The sequence below is a fragment of the Schistocerca americana genome, chromosome 10 (genome assembly GCF_021461395.2).
Source record: "Schistocerca americana isolate TAMUIC-IGC-003095 chromosome 10, iqSchAmer2.1, whole genome shotgun sequence".
NCBI lineage: Eukaryota > Metazoa > Arthropoda > Insecta > Orthoptera > Acrididae > Schistocerca > Schistocerca americana.
The window spans coordinates 158,598,727-158,617,603 of record NC_060128.1 but is presented as its reverse complement, the minus strand read 5'-3'; the positions used below and the strand labels follow the sequence as shown (position 1 = coordinate 158,617,603).

At 44.5% G+C, this 18,877-nt stretch overlaps 1 protein-coding gene across 1 annotated transcript in view; it reads left to right on the top strand.

The window, feature by feature from the left end:
- LOC124552582 (all trans-polyprenyl-diphosphate synthase PDSS1) overlaps positions 1 to 18,877 on the top strand; it is a 737,622-nt gene that overhangs the window by 328,376 nt on the left and 390,369 nt on the right. The gene's annotated exons all lie outside the window — the stretch shown is intronic.

The window sequence follows — 18,877 nt, the reverse complement described above, 5'->3', positions numbered from 1 at the left end:
ACTACTGAAAAGGCTGCTGCCCCTCTTCAGGAACCACACGTTTGTCTGGCCTCTCAACAGATACCCCTCCGTTGTGGTTGTACCTACGGTACGGCTATCTGTATCGCTGAGGCACGCAAGCCTCCCCACCAACGGCAATGTCCATGGTTCATGGGGGGGTTTTCGTGCATATAATTACAAATTCCTCCCCCCATGAACCATGGACCTTGCCGTTGGTGGGGAGGCTTGCGTGCCTCAGCGATACAGATAGCCGTACCGTATGTGCAACCACAACGGAGGGGTATCTGTTGAGAGGCCAGACAAACGTGTGGTTCCTGAAGAGGGGCAGCAGCCTTTTCAGTAGTTGCAAGGGCAACAGTCTGGATGATTGACTGATCTGGCCTTGTAACAATAACCAAAACGTCTTGCTGTGCTGGTATTGCGAACGGCTGAAAGCAAGGGGAAACTACAGCCGTAATTTTTCCCGAGGGCATGCAGCTTTACTGTATGATTACATGATGATGGCGTCCTCTTGGGTAAAATATTCCGGAGGTAAAATAGTCCCCCATTCGGATCTCCGGGCGGGGACTACTCAAGAGGATGTCGTTATCAGGAGAAAGAAAGCTGGCGTTCTACGGATCGGAGCGTGGAATGTCAGATCCCTTAATCGGGCAGGTAGGTTAGAAAATTTAAAAAGGGAAATGGATAGGTTGAAGTTAGATATAGTGGGAATTAGTGAAGTTCGGTGGCAGGAGGAACAAGACTTCTGGTCAGGTGACTACAGGGTTATAAACACAAAATCAAATAGGGGTAATGCAGGAGTAGGTTTAGTAATGAATAGGAAAATAGGAATGCGGGTAAGCTACTACAAACAGCATAGTGAACGCATTATTGTGGCCAAGATAGGCACGAAGCCCACACCTACTACAGTAGTACAAGTTTATATGCCAACTAGCTCTGCAGATGACAAAGACATTGAAGAAATGTATGATGAAATAAAAGAAATTATTCAGATTGTGAAGGGAGACGAAAATTTAATAGTCATGGGCGACTGGAATTCGAGTGTAGGAAAAGGGAGAGAAGGAAACATAGTAGGTGAATATGGATTGGGGGACAGAAATGAAAGAGGAAGCCGCCTGGTGGAATTTTGCACAGAGCACAACATAATCATAACTAACACTTGGTTTAAGAATCATGAAAGAAGGTTGTATACATGGAAGAACCCTGGAGATACTAAAAGGTATCAGATAGATTATATAATGGTAAGACAGAGATTTAGGAACCAGGTTTTAAATTGTAAGACATTTCCAGGGGCAGGTGTGGACTCTGACCACAATCTATTGGTTATGACCTGTAGATTAAAACTGAAGAAACTGCAAAAAGGTGGGAATTTAAGGAGATGGGACCTGGATAAACTAAAAGAACCAGAGGTTGTACAGAGATTCAGGGAGAGCATAAGGGAGCAATCGACAGGAATGGGGGAAATAAATACAGTAGAAGAAGAATGGGTAGCTTTGAGGGATGAAGTAGTGAAGGCAGCAGAGGATCAAGTAGGTAAGAAGACGAGGGCTAGTAGAAATCCTTGGGTAACAGAAGAAATATTGAATTTAATTGATGAAAGGAGAAAATATAAAAATGCAGTAAGTGAAACAGGCAAAAAGGAATACAAACGTCTCAAAAATGAGATCGACAGGAAGTGCAAAATGGCTAAGCAGGGATGGCTAGTGGACAAATGTAAGGATGTAGAGGCCTATCTCACTAGGGGTAAGATAGATACTGCCTACAGGAAAATTAAAGAGACCTTTGGAGATAAGAGAACGACTTGTATGAATATCAAGAGCTCAGATGGAAACCCAGTTCTAAGCAAAGAAGGGAAAGCAGAAAGGTGGAAGGAGTATATAGAGGGTCTATACAAGGGCGATGTACTTGAGGACAATATTATGGAAATGGAAGAGGATGTAGATGAAGATGAAATGGGAGATACGATACTGCGTGAAGAGTTTGACAGAGCACTAAAAGGCCTGAGTCGAAACAAGGCCCCCGGAGTAGACAACATTCCATGGGAACTACTGACAGCCTTGGGAGAGCCAGACCTGACAAAACTCTACCATCTGGTGAGCAAGATGAATGAAACAGGCGAAATACCCTCAGACTTCAAGAAGAATATAATAATTCCAATCCCAAAGAAAGCAGGTGTTGACAGATGTGAGAATTACCGAACTATCAGTTTAATAAGTCACAGCTGCAAAATACTAACACGAATTCTTTACAGACGAATGGAAAAACTAGTAGAAGCCAACCTCGGGGAAGATCAGTTTGGATTCCGTAGAAACACTGGAACACGTGAGGCAATACTGACCTTACGACTTATCTTAGAAGAAAGATTAAGGAAAGGCAAACCTACGTTTCTAGCATTTGTAGACTTAGAGAAAGCTTTTGACAATGTTGACTGGAATACTCTTTCAAATTCTAAAGGTGGCAGGGGCAAAATACAGGGAGCGAAAGGCTATTTACAATTTGTACAGAAACCAGATGGCAGTTATAAGAGTCGAGGGACATGAAAGGGAAGCAGTGGTTGGGAAGGGAGTAAGACAGGGTTGTAGCCTCTCCCCGATGTTGTTCAATCTGTATATTGAGCAAGCAGTAAAGGAAACAAAAGAAAAATTCGGCGTAGGTATTAAAATTCATGGAGAAGAAATAAAAACTTTGAGGTTCGCCGATGACATTGTAATTCTGTCAGAGACAGCAAAGGACTTGGAAGAGCAGTTGAATGGAATGTACAGTGTCTTGAAAGGAGGATATAAGATGAACATCAACAAAAGCAAAACAAGGATAATGGAATGTAGTCAAATTAAATCGGGTGATGCTGAGGGAATTAGAGTAGGAAATGAGGCACTTAAAGTAGTAAAGGAGTTTTGCTATTTGGGGAGCAAAATGACTGATGATGGTCGAAGTAGAGAGGATATAAAATGTAGGCTGGCAATGGCAAGGAAAGCGTTTCTGAAGAAGAGAAATTTGTTAACATCCAGTATTGATTTAAGTGTCAGGAAGTCATTTCTGAAAGTATTCGTATGGAGTGTAGCCATGTATGGAAGTGAAACATGGACGATAAATAGTTTGGACAAGAAGAGAATAGAAGCTTTCGAAATGTGGTGCTACAGAAGAATGCTGAAGATTAGATGGGTAGATCACATAACTAATGAGGAGGTATTGTATAGGATTGGGGAGGAGAGAAGTTTGTGGCACAACTTGACCAGAAGAAGGGATCGGTTGGTAGGACATGTTCTGAGGCACCAAGGCATCACCAATTTAGTGTTGGAGGGCAGCGTGGAGGGTAAAAATCGTAGAGGGAGACCAAGAGATGAATACACTAAGCAGATTCAGAAGGATGTAGGTTGCAGTAGGTACTGGGAGATGAAAAATCTTGCACAGGATAGAGTAGCATGGAGAGCTGCATCAAACCAGTCTCAGGACTGAAGACCACAACAACAACAACAACAACAACAACAATTACAAATTAAAGTTCTCGGATTTCTTAATTTGGTTGTATTATGAAACCTTGCTTCTTGGTAAATTTCATGATTCTAGGTTAATGCAAAGCACCATGTATGTTTTGATGACTGAGTTTGCGAGTATCAAAATATGTGACATAAGTGGCGGTATCTTTTGGATTCATTGACTTAAAAACTTACATTTACTACACCGATAAGTACCTATCTACCTTAGTATGTGACATAAATTTCGACATGGTTTAAAAAGTGGAAAAGACAGACAGGAAGACAACAAAGTCATCCTGTAAGGGTTCCATTTTTACCCTAATAATGAGCATATTGCCGTTGTGCCGTTCTGTGCTGTACTGCATGTATTAGGTACAAATCTGTTAACACTACAACAACGTTTCATACTGCTGTGGATCACAGTTAAGATGCAACTAACACTGCCGAAAAGCAAACCCGAGACACTACTGAACGATACTGGATGTAAGCTTAAGGGCGAAGAGTGAAGCGAGCATTACTGTCGTCAAAAGCAGGTGAATGGATCGAGGCAAACAGTGCAGCCCTCAACATTTGGACTTCGTGCCGATGTTTTCAGTGAAATACAGATAGAAAAATCAATAGGAGTCAAAAATCAAACGAAATGCAATTTCTTTGTAATGAGCCTGCAGAGACCGTGGGTCCCTTATGGCAAAGTACTCTTTATACAACCTGTAGTCTTTTGTCGGTGGAATACTGGTTGGCCGTGTATATTACAAGACATCCTACATGGCGGGGCATGCTGTCCTATTCCAGTCACGTATTGAGTGCTTGTAGAATGACAGTCAATACACCCCTCTTATGTAATAATACTCCTGATCCTTTCACGAGATATTCGATGTTGGCAAGACAATTGTCGCGTTGTTTTCTGAAGTACAAGTTGTCTAAATTCTGTGAGGCATTTGTGTTCCACTTTGCAGTGTTGTGTACAGATCAGTTACGATTCTATCAGCGCATCCTGTTGTCATGTCTACGTCATAAAGACTCTAAACACTGAAGAGTACTGTATAATTTATCACATTAGTGTCTTATATGCGATAACCTTCATAGACACCCTCCACTTTTCGACGACACGTCCAACTGTGATTATACGTGATCGTCTCATTTCAAATGACCTGATTGTATTCCCTTTAACTACACTGCTGATTAATTGAAATGTATGCTTGATTAACACATAATGTCGTGTAATGTATAGTAGGAAGAATGCATGATAACATTTGTAGGTCATTTAGGAGTGTTCTGGTGCGAACTTTAGTACTTTGAGCCAGCCGGGGTGGCCGAGCGGTTCTAGGCGCTACAGTCTGGAACAGCGCGACCGCTACGGTCGCTGGTTCGAATCCTGCCCCGGGCATGGATGTGTGTGATGTCCTGAGGTTAGTTAGGTTTAAGTAGTTCTAAGTTCTAGGGGACTGATGATCTCAGAAGTGAAGTCTCATAGTGCTCAGAGCCATTTTTTAGTACATTGAGCTGCCATCCTCTGGCAGCAACAGTGGCTCCAGCCTGGTAGGCTTTAGAGCCGAGCTGAGCTTGGATGACAGTTACTTCAACTCTATACCGCAGCCGATCAAACGGCTGGTGTGGGGTGGCGTGCCATTTTCTCGGTAACATATGACAAGTTGTTTTCAGTGGGTGAGAGATTTGGAGGACGTATTGGCAAGAGCAAGAATGGAAAACCATCTGTATCGAAGGAGATCAGGACTGCACGTGAAACATGAGGTCTAACATTATCACACTGATAGGTAACATCACGGATACCTCGAAGATAAGGCACAGCCACTGGCTTAAGTACGTCATAAATACACGATCCAGTCACTTTTATGGGACCGTCGGTCAGAATCCTGAGCAACCATGCGAGACGTTCAGGAAGAGAGTGACTGAGGTTCTGTAGGGTACCAACTGTGATGTGAGGAGCCGTGCCGACTCCAGTACCGAGGTCAACTTCGCTAGGTTTCTCGGTTGCGGATCCATGGCGGGAACAGTTGTGTTGATCCATTGTAGCTTCCAGAATGACGGCATCACCCAGGGAACGCCACTAAAACATACTCCATACCATAGCGCCCCATCTTTGCTTGCTTTCAGACGTTTTACATCGAAGACCCCAACGACCGTCTGTGGGATGGAGCACAAATCATTATTCGTCTGAAAAGGTCACCACTCAGCAGACGTCCAGTTGCAGTAATAGCGTGCAAATTCCAGCCTTCGTCGCCGATGAACCGCAGTCAGCGCAGTGCATGAACCAGGTGCCTGCCGCGGAGGCCGTATACAGCAACATTCGCTGAACGTTTGTCAAGGAGACAATGTTGGTAGTCTCTAGGTTCACCTGGGCGGTCAGTTGCCCAACAGTTGCGCGTTTGTTCGCCCGGACGCATCTCCGCAACCTCGTTTACCCATGTCATCTAGGGCCCGTGGTACACCACAGTTGCCCCGGCGCGGATTTTGGACATCGCCATTTTGCCATGCACGGTATACAGGGTTCAAAAATGGTTCAAATGGCTCTGAGCACTATGGGACTTAACATCTGAGGTCATCAGTCCCCTAGAACTTAGAACTACTTAAACCTAACTAACCTAAGAACAGCACACACATTCATGCCCGAGGCAGGATTCGAACCTGCGACCGTAGCGGTCGCGCGGTCCCAGACTGAAGCGCCTAGAACCGCTCGGCCATTCCGGCCGGCGGTAAAGTATCCATGGTTGATATTCTTCTAACTGTGGGGCAATGAACTAAGTAAATATTTGCGGTAATGGATTTTTCGCGAAGAAAAAGGTCCAAAAACCTTGTTATGCATGAGGACGCACCAAACATTCACTTTTTCGCTGTCTCGCTGTAACTGTACAGTAGCATGAGGAGACTCTGAACCCCATATACGGACATTTTCCTATTTACCATTCCACTGACATGAAAGGTGGATTCATCGGTAAAGCATATGCGATTTAAGTAATCGTTAGCGCCACCAATCCTGTTGAGAATCTCAGATGCAAATTCAGCACGTGTCAGCAAATCATAGGGTTCCAACGCCTGCACGATTTGCACTTTGTAAACATGCAACCTAAGCCTTTCATGAAGAATCTTCACCACACTTGCTTGCGGTATTTGAAGTTCACGTGATGCTTGACGAGTTGATTTAGACGGACTCCGTTGAAACGATTGCCGAACACAAATCAACACTCACACGAGGCCTGCCACTTCGAGGACGATCTTCAACGCTGCCTGTTTCGTTAAACTTTGCGTACCACCGCTTTATTGATTTAACGTCAGGAGGGCTGCGTCCTTAAGAATCCCGAAATTTACGCTGAACACTGATGGGAAATTTTGTTTCGTGAAACCAAAACATACATTGCGCTTTCTCCTGCTTCGACGCCACAAACGTAACCTAACAGACCGCGTCGGTGTTGTGGAACACTAGCACCATCTATTGGTCACAACAACTAGTTGCACTAACCTATGTAACGGCATCAAATGTAACTTATTATGTCAAACGGTTATTCTGTTATACATTGTTATAATCAGGGCAAGACTTTGTGCGCACCCTGTATTTTAACCACGGTGACATGCGAACAGTTAAGTTAGCCGTTTCAGAAAAGCTTCTGCCCTTGACCCGAAAGCCAGTGAACATGCCCTGTAAAACGTCAAATAAATCGCTGCGTTTCCTCATTACTACAACGACTGCAATGTTTCCGCGCCCCCTCAACAAGCTTTATACATCCTCCACTGCTAGTGTTGTTACCTGCCGTCTGTGACTGGTTATTGCACGTTGACGACGAGTGACTGGAACGCGTATGTCACCGGCCTTCCAATTATCGGATATGCGAATCAGAGGCGATCTCTGTACTCTAATGGAAGCTATACACCATGGCGACGTTCGTTCTCAAACAAGGCACGTGACACATCGGCCCATCCTACACGACCAAGCGAACAATATATTTGTCTCTCAGACTCTTGTAGTGAGGCACAGTTGAGGTCCTGTATGGCATTGCGTATAACCTTCCTGAAACCACTGATTCTGTAGACACATCATAGTGGCATTCAGACCAACGCGAGCAGCAATATCGTGGAATGATGAATCGCAGTGTCAGTAGGCCACGATTCCGCCATAATCTATTTACGGCACTTACTAGTAGACGTTTTGCTTCTTACACGAGACATAACACAGTCATCTCACAAACAAACAACAGTCAAATCCGGAATCTGAATGAGAAACTCGCTGCGCACTCTTTCCATATACACGGTGGTTTCGCTGAATACGAAAAAAACTGCAGGAAACGATCCCTGTGGGGAAAGTAGCAGAAAAAGCCATATGAACATTACAGCCAGAAATGCATTCCAAGGGAGGTACACTCATTTGGAGGTGGAGATAGAATGTGAGGCGCGTTCAAGAAGTAATGCAACACGTTTTTTCTGTAGGCAGGATTCGAATACACCATATTATTTCCCACTCTTTCAGCTATAAAACGCTGTTTTTCAACATAATCTCCGTTTAGTGCGACAGTCTTAGGCTACCTTCCTGGGAGGCCTGTACGCTCAACGTTTTGCTGCGTTACAAATCTCCCCATCATCCACGTACTGCTTCGCACAGGTTATTTTTCTTTGCTCATTATGGTCTTCGCTTAGGGAGCATGGAACCCAGCAGGCAAACACCTTTGAGTACCCCAAGTGGAGTACTAGTATGTCAGCACTAGAAATAGAGACGTCGAAGTGTGCAGCGAGGTGTTTGTGATCCGTCGATCACCACGAATGAGTTTCTTCGCATGCTCCAACATAGCAGCAGTCACGGCTGTGTTCTGGCCGGCCGGCACGCACGAATTTAAAGAATTATGCTACCCAGGCAGCAAAATTACTCACGGCGGTCGGAGCAAGGAGGACATGAAAAGCAGACTAGCACTGGCAAAAAGAGTATTCCTGGCTAAGAGAAGTCTACTAGTATCAAACATTGGCCTTAATTTGGAAAGGAATTTCTGAGAATGTACGTTGGGAGCACAGCATTGTGTAGTAGTGAAGCCGGCCGGCGTCCCTGAGCGGTTCAGTCTGGAACCGCGCGGCCGCTACGGTCGCAGGTTCGAATCCTGCATCGGGCATGGATGTGTGTGATGTCCTCAGGTTAGTCAGGTTTAACTGGTTCTAAGTTCTAGGGGACTGATGACCTCAGATGTTAAGTCCCATAGTGGTCAGAGCCATTTTTTGTAGTAGTGAAACATGGACTGTGGGAAAACCGGAACAGAAGATGATCGAAGCATTTGAGATGTGGAGCTACAGACGAATGTAAAAAACCAGGTGCACTGACAGTTTAAGGAATTAGGACGTTCTGCGCAGAATCAGAAAGGAAAGGAATATATGGAAAACACTGACAAGAAGAAGAGACAGGATGATGGGCCGTTAAGGCATTAGGGAATAACTTCCTTGGTACTAGAGGGAACTATAGAGGGTATATTAAAAAAAAAAAAAAAGCACTGCGATCGTTTCTGTGTACTCAGTACATACAGCTAGTTGAAAACAATATAAACCCTCATATTTTCCAACAGCAAATATGTCAGCTGGTGAAACTGAATGAGGGATGTCGTGAGAACTGGTCAGAGTTACCTGAGGTAAATCCATCTGGACTAGGCTTACAGTCTTTTCCGTTACTGTGACGCACGCCTCCGGTTGCGTGCCTACATCGCGTTTCCCATTGGGTCGATACATCATTACCTTCTGCCATCTCCCCTCTCCCTCTTCGTGTGGTAACCAAAGCGATTTTCTGCACTGGCTTAACATTTAGTTCTTCCCGTACGACGTTGTTTCGGATTTCAATATCGAGACTACATTTTTGTTCTTGTACAATTCCGAAGATAGGAAGCGCTGATAAGTGCGAGAACTACCGCACAATCAGTTTAACAGCCCGTGCATCTAAGATGCTGTGAAGAATAATATACAGAAGAATGGAAAGGAATATTATCTCTTAGATGACGATGAGTTTGGATTTAGGAAATGTGAATGTACCAGAGAGGCAGTGCTGACGTTGCGCTTGATAATGGAAGCAAAACTGAAGAAAAATTAAGGCGGTGGTGGTGGTTAGTGTTTAACGTCCCGTCGACAACGCGGTCATTAGAGACGGAGCGCAAGCTCGGGTTAGGGAAGGATTGGGAAGGAAATCGGCCGTGCCCTTTCAAAGGAACCATCCCGGCATTTGCCTGAAACGATTTAGGGAAATCACGGAAAACCTAAATCAGGATGGCTGGAGACGGGATTGAACCGTCGTCCTCCCGATAGTCCAGTGCGCTAACCACTGCGCCACCTCGCTCGGTAAAAATTAAGGCTCGCTCATAGATTTTATCAATCTAGGAAAAGCGTTCTGCAGTGTAAAATGTTGCAAGGTTTTCGGAATTCTGAGAAATATAGAAGTAAGCTATAGGAAAAGGCGAATAATATACGACACTTAAAGAACCAAGAGGAAACGATAAGATCGGAAGACCACGAGCAGACTGCTCGGGTTAAAAAGGGTGTAAAACAGGGTTGCAGTGTTTCGCCCCTACTGTTCAGTGATAAGACTCTCTGATGGCGTTGCTATCATTAGTGAAAGTGAAGAATTACAGCATCTGCTGAATGGGATGAACTGTCTAATCAGTACAGAATATTGAGAGTAAACCGGAAAAATCAAAGACAATGAGAACTGTCCGAGTGACAATAGCGAGAACATCAAAATTGGTGATCACGAAGTAGACGAAGTTCAGGAATTGTTCTACTTTGAATGCAAAATAAACCGTGAGGAACGGAGCACGGAGGACACAAAAAACAGACTACAAAGTGGAGTGATAGGGTAAGGAATGAGGAGCTACTCCTCAGAATCGGCAAAGAAAGGAACATATTGGAAAACGTGAGAAGGAGAAGGGATGGGATGATAGGACTTTTGTTAAGACTTCAGAGAATAACCTCTATGGTCCTAGACGGAGCTGTAGAACATAAAAACTGTAGGCAAGATTGAAATATATTCAGCAAATAATTGATAACACAGGTTGCAAGTGCTACTCTGAGATGAAGAGGTTGGCACAGGAGAGGAATTCGTGCGGGTCGCATCAAACCAGGCAGAAGAGTGACAACTCGAATAAAAAAAAGTAAAAAAGAAAGTATACGAATCATCCGCGCGTCAGAACAGTGCGGCACATTTGGAGCCGCCGTAGTCCTAGATACTTGGTATTTCTTTCGGTGTTCTTGTTTTCAAGGGTTTAATTATTGTTCCCGAAATTGTTTTGAGCCTACTTGCTTGTTAGGGGATGCCTCTTTCGTAGGTCATATTACATCCCAGTTGTTTGAACTATTTGAATTCTTGAAGTAGCATACTATCTACATTTTAGAGCATTGTTGTTATTTTCCAATAACGGCCGTTAATGTTTATTTATCTTCAGAAACGTGTCATATGTGATTGGCAACATATTGTGTATAAGTCGTGTACAGCTCCTTGTAAGTCCTCGTCGGTCTCCTGCAGGATTATTTGGTGGTCCCCGAATGATATAGTACCTTAGCCCTGCTGTAACTTATATACAAGTTGTTACAAAAAGTATTTCATATTTTCAGGGATAGTATTGCGGACCAAAACAATGAAAAATGTCCAGTAAGCTTGAGCTCTAAACATCCATACTTTAACAGCTGTGAGCCCTTGTTCATCTTTGCAACTGTGAAACATCTATTGGAACATCAGCCCATTTTGTCCGCAGTGTCGGAGAACACCTCACGTAGACGTTTAATGGGCAGTGGATTGATCGGGGAGGTCCAGTAAGTTGGCCATCTCATTCTCCCGGCTTAATATCTTAGATTTTTGGTTGTGCGAACACTGGAGATCTTTGGTATATGTAAATCTCATTAATGATGTGTAAATACTATAGGAACCCGTCATCGATGCCAGACAGTGTATTCGCCACCCACCTGTATTTTTTGAGAGTGCGTGATTTCTGAAGGCGTGTGGCAGAAGCGTGCCTTACTACGAGTGGACAACACATTAAGCACCTCCTTTAGCGATCACTCACTCGTGTGGGTTGTATGTGATAGCAAGCAGATTGCTTGTAGAAGCTGTGCTGTTTATGATAGAAAAATTTGTTCTCATTTATTTATTCATTTGTTTACTGAATTCTGTTGATGGTTCGTAGTAGCAAAGCGCTTGCAGTAGAAGAGATGTGTTTCACAGTAGCGAAGATTAAAAAGTTCTCACTACTTTTAAGATACGCTTTGTAGAGCCCACGTTTACAGGACTTCAGACTTCCATGTGTTTGGCCCAATGAAGGGAGCAATCCGCGGGAAGCAGTAGGTGAATGATGCGGAGGTAACTGATGCGGCAAGACATTGGCTCCGACGTCGACCAGTAGAGTGGTACCATACGGTCATAAAAGCCCTCCCACTAAGGTGTCGTAAGGCCGTCGCCTTGAACGGAGGTTATGTTGAAAAATAGGGTTTCATAGCCAAAAGAATGGGGAATAATATGGTGTATTACAATCTTGAATAAAACCAATCTGCTTTCAGAAAAAAGGTGTTGCATCTCTTACTCAACATCCATCGTATTTTTGAGGAAAGTTCTTCAATGCTGTTGTCAGTGTACAGAACGTAAAACAGGTGTTTCTTTTTTCTTAATTTTTTATCCTCCTTACTTATGTCGTCATTTCTTATTTTGGAGCCAGAATGGCCAATGTCGTTACTACTTTTTATAGTGTCTCGTTTCCTATCTGAGTCCTTCATCAGAATTGGATAATTCTAATACACTTCATTGTTTTAACTTTATTCGTGCCCGTCTTATAACCTCTTCTCAACAAACTACAACTGATGTAATTGTTTGCCATCTGTGACAGAATTATAATGTCGTCGGCTAATTTTAAAGTTTTTATTTTCATCTTCAACTTTAATTCTCTTTGCAAATACCTCCTTGATCTCCTTCAATCGTTACTCAACCTACAGGTTAAGAAACACAGAAGTTAAGCTGCAATCAAGTCCCGCTCACTTTTCAGTTATTGAATTTCTTCCATGTTCTTCAACCCTGTCGAAGGCAGTCTGGTTCCTGTAAATGTTGTGTGTCACGTTTCTCTCCTGTGTTTTTTCTCTGTCAAAAGTATTCTGGTATAAGACGAAAAGTTAGTGATATGCCGTGCATTTGTACTCGTTTTGGAACCCCTGTACTTTAATTTATTTACAGTTCGATCCAACAGCACTGCTTTAATGATTGCACAAGAGCGCCGTAGACGGTCAGTGTAGTAGATACCTTGCGGCGTTCGCATGTCCTCTACGCTCAATTACCGAAATCCCGAAATTGGCAGCTTGCGCAATATACGGAGCGACTGGGCATCCGGCGGAAAGCTCGCATCTGTCGTAACCCAAAGGTTAGGAGCGCCTCCTCTCAACTCTTTCTTTAGAGGTCAAACTGGTGAAATTTCATTCCGCAACCTCCATGCGTTGGACAGATACATGAATTTCTGCTGGATGCAGAATCTTCCGGTATAAAGTGCTCTCACTTTTATATAGGGGTAATGTCTTAGAGATACCGCCACCACTATTCTGCAAGCGGGAGTTACTGTTAGGTATTCATTTTCCTCTGAGGGGAAGCGCAACTAATGGTTCTAATGTTAATCTGCCGTGTGATTGAAAACTTTGTAACAATAGTGAAAACTTTGTATTGTGACAACACTACTTGTAGATGGATAGATCTCCAGTCATGTCAGATGTGACCACCTGTCAAAAGCCTGAATAACCACCTTTTGGCCGGCCGAAGTGTCCGAGCGGTTCTAGGCGTTTCAGTCTGGAACCGCGCGACCGCTACGGTCGCAGGTTCGTATCCTGCCTAGGGCATGGATGTGTGTGATGTCCTTAGGTTAGTTAGGTTTAAGTAGTTCTAAGTTCTAGGGGACTGATGACCTCAGAAATTAAGTCCCATAGTGCTCAGAGCCATTTGAACCATTTTACCGGCTGAGTGTGCGTCTTTGAACTTTTTGGCGCCACTCCATGGATTGCCTTTTTGTTTTCGATTCGAAGTGACAACCAATGTTTCATCGCCGGTGACGATTTCCGACAGAAAAATGTCACTATCAGCTTCGTAATGCGCAAGATAGTCCTTCATTGCTCTTTTTTGTCTTCCGTAAGGCGGCGAGTAACCCAGTGGGTGCACACCCAACTAGTGGACGAATGTGTCAGCACTTTCAACAGAGACGCCAATTGTGCAGCGACGTGTTTGATTGTGATCCGTAGATCACCTCGAATGAGAGTGTCCGCGCGCTCCGAAGTAGCAGGAGCCACGCCGTGTGCGGTGGGCCGGCAAGCGGGAGATCGGCAGGTTTGCGGGACCTCGTTGCGATAATAGACGCCTCGCCCAACTACTCAGCGAGCTTTTGTTCACCGCCAGATCTCCTTAGACAGTCTTCAAATGGATATCTGAATATCTGCGATGGTTTTCCGCCAAAAGAAACTCTGCTTGGAACACGCCCCTGTTACAGACGCCATTTCGAAAGCTACGTGCAGCGCCGCCGCATGTCGGAATTTCATGAAACTATAGAGGCTGAAGCGGGAATATTCCACATGACTCACAACAAATTTCGCATTGGCGTGTAGCAAGTGCCGAGATGGTTACATTGAATATGCCGTTGGTCATTTCCTTCCCCCCACTAAGTTTGAGCTGCGTCTCTGATGATCTCGTTGTCGACGGGACGCTAAATTCTAATTCTGTTTCTCCTCCTCTGCGTGGTGATATTGTGTAAACGTGGCCGTAATAAGACCACCACCGCGGAGTGACTGCGAACTGCCTCGACTGACATTGCACTAGAATACTGCACCGGAAGGAAGGGTGGTAAGGGTTGTAATGTTGCTACCTCTTTCTGTTATATCCTATTACCGAAATACGTAATGAACTGGAAAATGAAATTATGTCCTTGGCATAATGAAAAATGAGAAATAAATTATTACGCTCAGAGAAATGGAAGTTTTACGTAGAAAGAGACATAATGTTAGACGAGGTTCTTTCTAGTGCGTTTGTCTACATCTACATCTATATCCATACTCCGCAAGCCAACTGACGGTGTGTGGCGGAGGGTACTTTGAGTACCTCTATCGGTTCACCCTTCTATTCCAGTCTCGTATTGTTCGTGGAAAGAAAGATTGTTGGTATGGCTCTGTGTGGGCTCTAATCTCTCTGATATTATGCTCATGGTCTCTTCGCGAGATATACTTAGGAGGGAGCGATATACTGCTTGACTCCTCTGTGAAGGTATGTTCTCGAAATTTCAACAAAAGCCCGTACCGAGCTACTGAGCGTCTCTCCTGCAGAGTCTTCCACTGGAGTTTATCTATCATCTCCATAACGCTTTCGCGATTACTAAATGATCCTGTAACGAAGCGCGCTGCTCTCCGTTGGATCTTCTCTATCTTTTCTATCAACCCTATCTGGTACGGATCCCACAGCGGTGAGCAGTATTCAAGCAGTGGGTGAACAAGTGTACTGTAACCTACTTCTTTTGTTTTCGGATTGTAATTCCTTAGGATTCTTCCAATGAATCTCAGTCTGACTTCTGCTTTACCGACGATCGAATTTATATGATCATTCCATTTTAAATCACTCCTAATGCGTACTCCCAGATAATTTATGGAATTAACTGCTTCCAGCTGCTGACCTGCTATATTGTAGCTAAATGATAAAGGATCTTTCTTTCTATGTATTCGCAGCACATTACACTTGTCTACATTGAGATTCAATTGCCATTCCCTGCACCATGCGTCAATTCGTTGCAGGTTCTCCTGCATTTCAGTACGATTTTCCATTGTTACAACCTCTCGATACGCCACAGCATCATCCGCAAAATACCTCAGTGAACTTCCGATGTTATCCAAAAGGTCATTTAGGTATATCGTGAATAGCAACGGTCCTAAGACACTCACTCCAGCACACCTGAAATCACTCTTACTTCGGAAGACTTCTCTGCATTGAGACTGACATGCTGCGTTCTGTTATCTAGGAACTCTTCAGTCCAATCACACAATTGGTCATAGTCCATATGCTCTTACTTTGTTCATTAAACGACTCCGAACTGTATTGAACGCCTTGCGGAAGTCAAGAAACACGACATCTACCAGGGAACCCGTGTCTATGGTCCTCTGTGTCTCGTGGACCAATAGCGCGAGCTGGGTTTCACACGATCGTCTTTTTCGAAACCCATGCTGATTTCTGCAGAGTAGATTGTCCGCTTAGTAATGTTATGTCTAAGGAAATAAAAGGGGCTATCAAACGTTTCCTTGCATAGATCGTACAGTCCACAATCGTATGCCAGTCAAGCAAAATCGCCGTGAAGATTGAGCCAAACATCCCGCTGCGGAACCAGGGTGAAGATACCCGTCTGCTAAATCGCCGTGTCCTGCTGCCTACTGCACATCATCGTCCGACATGAATCGGCGATCCTGCAAGGCTTTTTTAAGACACCGAAGGCGTGGGGTGTTCAAGACTATAGGGAGAGTGCTCGAGTGTCTCCCACTTGAAGCTGACCTCCCATGTCGCCACCAGGACGGAACTCGGCACACCATTCCACAAAGATGCTTTCCGACAGGCATGTTGCTCCATACGCATTCTTCATTCTCCGGTGGATGTTTATCGTCATATTTCATTCAGCGGCCAAGAAAAGAGTAACAGCACGTTGGTCCTATTTGGACGCTTTTGGTAATGACGTCGCCATAGTTACAGTATCCGCATTTACCATACGTATGTCGGGAAAACAAGAATGGCACACTACTCCATACCCTTACTTACACAGGGTGTCCCATGTATCTCGACTACCCTAAATAACTGTTTGTCCAGATTCAGATTACAAAATGTTTCAAGCAAATGTTCTTTAGCCGTCAGGGGCACATCAATCAACATGATTGCCTTCGTTGTAACTTTGTTTTCTACAAAGATATGAACAGCGGTGTGACTTCTTTAGTGGCACCCTGCATTTTTTTATTCGGTAATTCATTTCCTCTCCAAAAGGCCTGTTCAAAACTGTATCACAGTGTACCATTCACTGAAACAGAACGTTATTAATTACGTAATACAACATTGACGTTGGCGCTGCCAGCGCTTAGTGCAGGTACTCGAAGTAATGGAACACATCCAAGTGCTTGACGTTGAAAATGGTTCAAGTGGCTCTAAGCAGTATGGGACTTAACATCTGAGGTCATCAGTCCCCTACAACTTAGAACTAGTTAAACCTAACTAACCTTAGGATATCACAAACAGCCGTGCGGTTAAAGGCGCTGCAGTCTGGAACCGCAAGACCGATACGGTCGCAGGTTCGAATCCTGCCTCGGGCATGGATGTTTGTGATGTCCTTAGGTTAGTCAGGTTTAACTGGTTCTAAGTTCTAGGGGACTGATGACCTCAGAAGTTGAGTCCCATAGTGCTCAGAGCCATTTGAACAATTTTTGATATCACACACATCCATGCCCGCGGCAGGTTTCGAACCCGCGACCGTAGCAGCAGCGCGGTTCCGGACTGAAGCGCCTAGAACCGCTCGGCCACAGCGGCCGGTGCTGACGTTGACAGAGGACAAATGTAAACACAAGTAGAATGCACACCCGTCATTCTGTCAACCATCGCCAGCTGAAGAGTTGTGTGAGTAGAATGTGCACCAACGAAGAGAAGGTAGAAATGCTACTCATCTATGGGGGCAGGTCGGTGTGGCCGTGCGGTTCTAGGCGCTACAGTCTGGAACCGAGCGACCGCTACGGTTGCAGGTTCGAATCCTGCCTCGGCCATATATGTGTGTGCTGTCCTTAGGTTAGTTAGGTTTAATTAGTTCTAAATTCTAGGTGACTGATGACCTCAGAAGTTAAATCGCATAGTGCTCAGAGCCATTTGAACCATTTTGCACCATCTATGGGGAATGTAAGTTAGCAGTAATTGCAGTACTGTTTTCGTATGTACAGGTACATTTAGTACAGTAGTTTAGTCCTTTTAAATACTTCAAATGGCTCTGAGCACTATGGGACTTAACATCTATGGTCATCAGTCCCCTAGAACTAAGAACTACTTAAACCTAACTAACCTAAGGACATCACACACATCCATGCCCGAGGCAGGATTCGAACCTGCGACCGTAGCAGTCGCGCGGCTCCGGACTGAGCGCCTAGAACCGCTAGACCACCGCGGCCGGCCCTTTTAAATACTGTTGTGTAGAGTAGGCATATAGTAAAGGCTGTCCTTCATACAATCTGCATCGACATAACGTTTGTTTTATTGTTGTTATTGAAGGTAGGCGAAATGCTTTGCAGGCAGTGGAACCGTACAGAGAGCGATATCCTGACAAGAACCCACCTCCCCGACGGATGTTTTCTCGTCCTGTTGCTATGCTTCAGGAAACGGGAAGTTTCAACCCATGACAACACAATCGTCGTACCACTGGCACAGACGAAGCTGCCGAAGTACTGTTCTCGCTTCCGTTGCGCACGACAGCTTCAACACGAGATTGGCTTTCCTAAATCCAGTATTCTTACTCGTCACCGGTTCCATCCTTACCATGTACACCTACATCAATAATTGCATGGGAATGATTTCCATAATCGTTTACAGTTCTGTCAGTGGGCACAGCAGCAAATCCGCGCCAATGTTCTATTTACCGATGAATGTTCCTTCTCAAAGGACAGGTAAATTCAAGGAACATGAATGATTGGTCCAGCGACAACCCATGATGGCGTAGACAGGTGAAACATCAGCGTCAATGAAGAGTTAACGCCTGGTGTGGAATGTTTCGTACTATAATTATTGGCCCCGTATTTCATCAATGGTAGTCTAAACGGCACAGCGTATGCCAACTTCCTCAGACGAATTCTTCTCCTTTTCTGAGATGAAGTGTCGCTAAGGACGAGAATGCTTATGTGGTATCGACATGATGGATGTCTAGGTATAATTACTTACGTACACGTCGTGTTCTGAATCGAAGGTATCCTGCCAGATGCATTGGTCGAGGAGGAACAGTTACTTGGCCTGCTAGGTCTCCTGATTTAAATCCTCTGGATTTTTTTTTTTTTTTTTTTTGGACGCATTAAAGACGTTGTCTACTGCGATATTCCAACAATTCCAGACGACATGCAGAAACGTATCGTGCTTGCTTGTAATTCTCTTCAGCAGGCAGCACTGGAAGCAGTAAATAATTTTTTCATTCAACGAGTGCACCAGTGTATCGGTTTCCAGGGTCACCACTTTGGTTCAAATGGTTCTGAGCACTATGGGACTTAACTGCTGAGCTCATCAGTCCCCTAGAACTTAGAGCTACTTAAACCTAACTAAGGACATCACACACATCCATGCCCGAGGCAGGATTCGAACCTGCGACCGTAGCAGTCGCACGGTTCCAGACTGTAGCGCCTAGAACCGCTCTGCCACCCAGGCCGGCAAC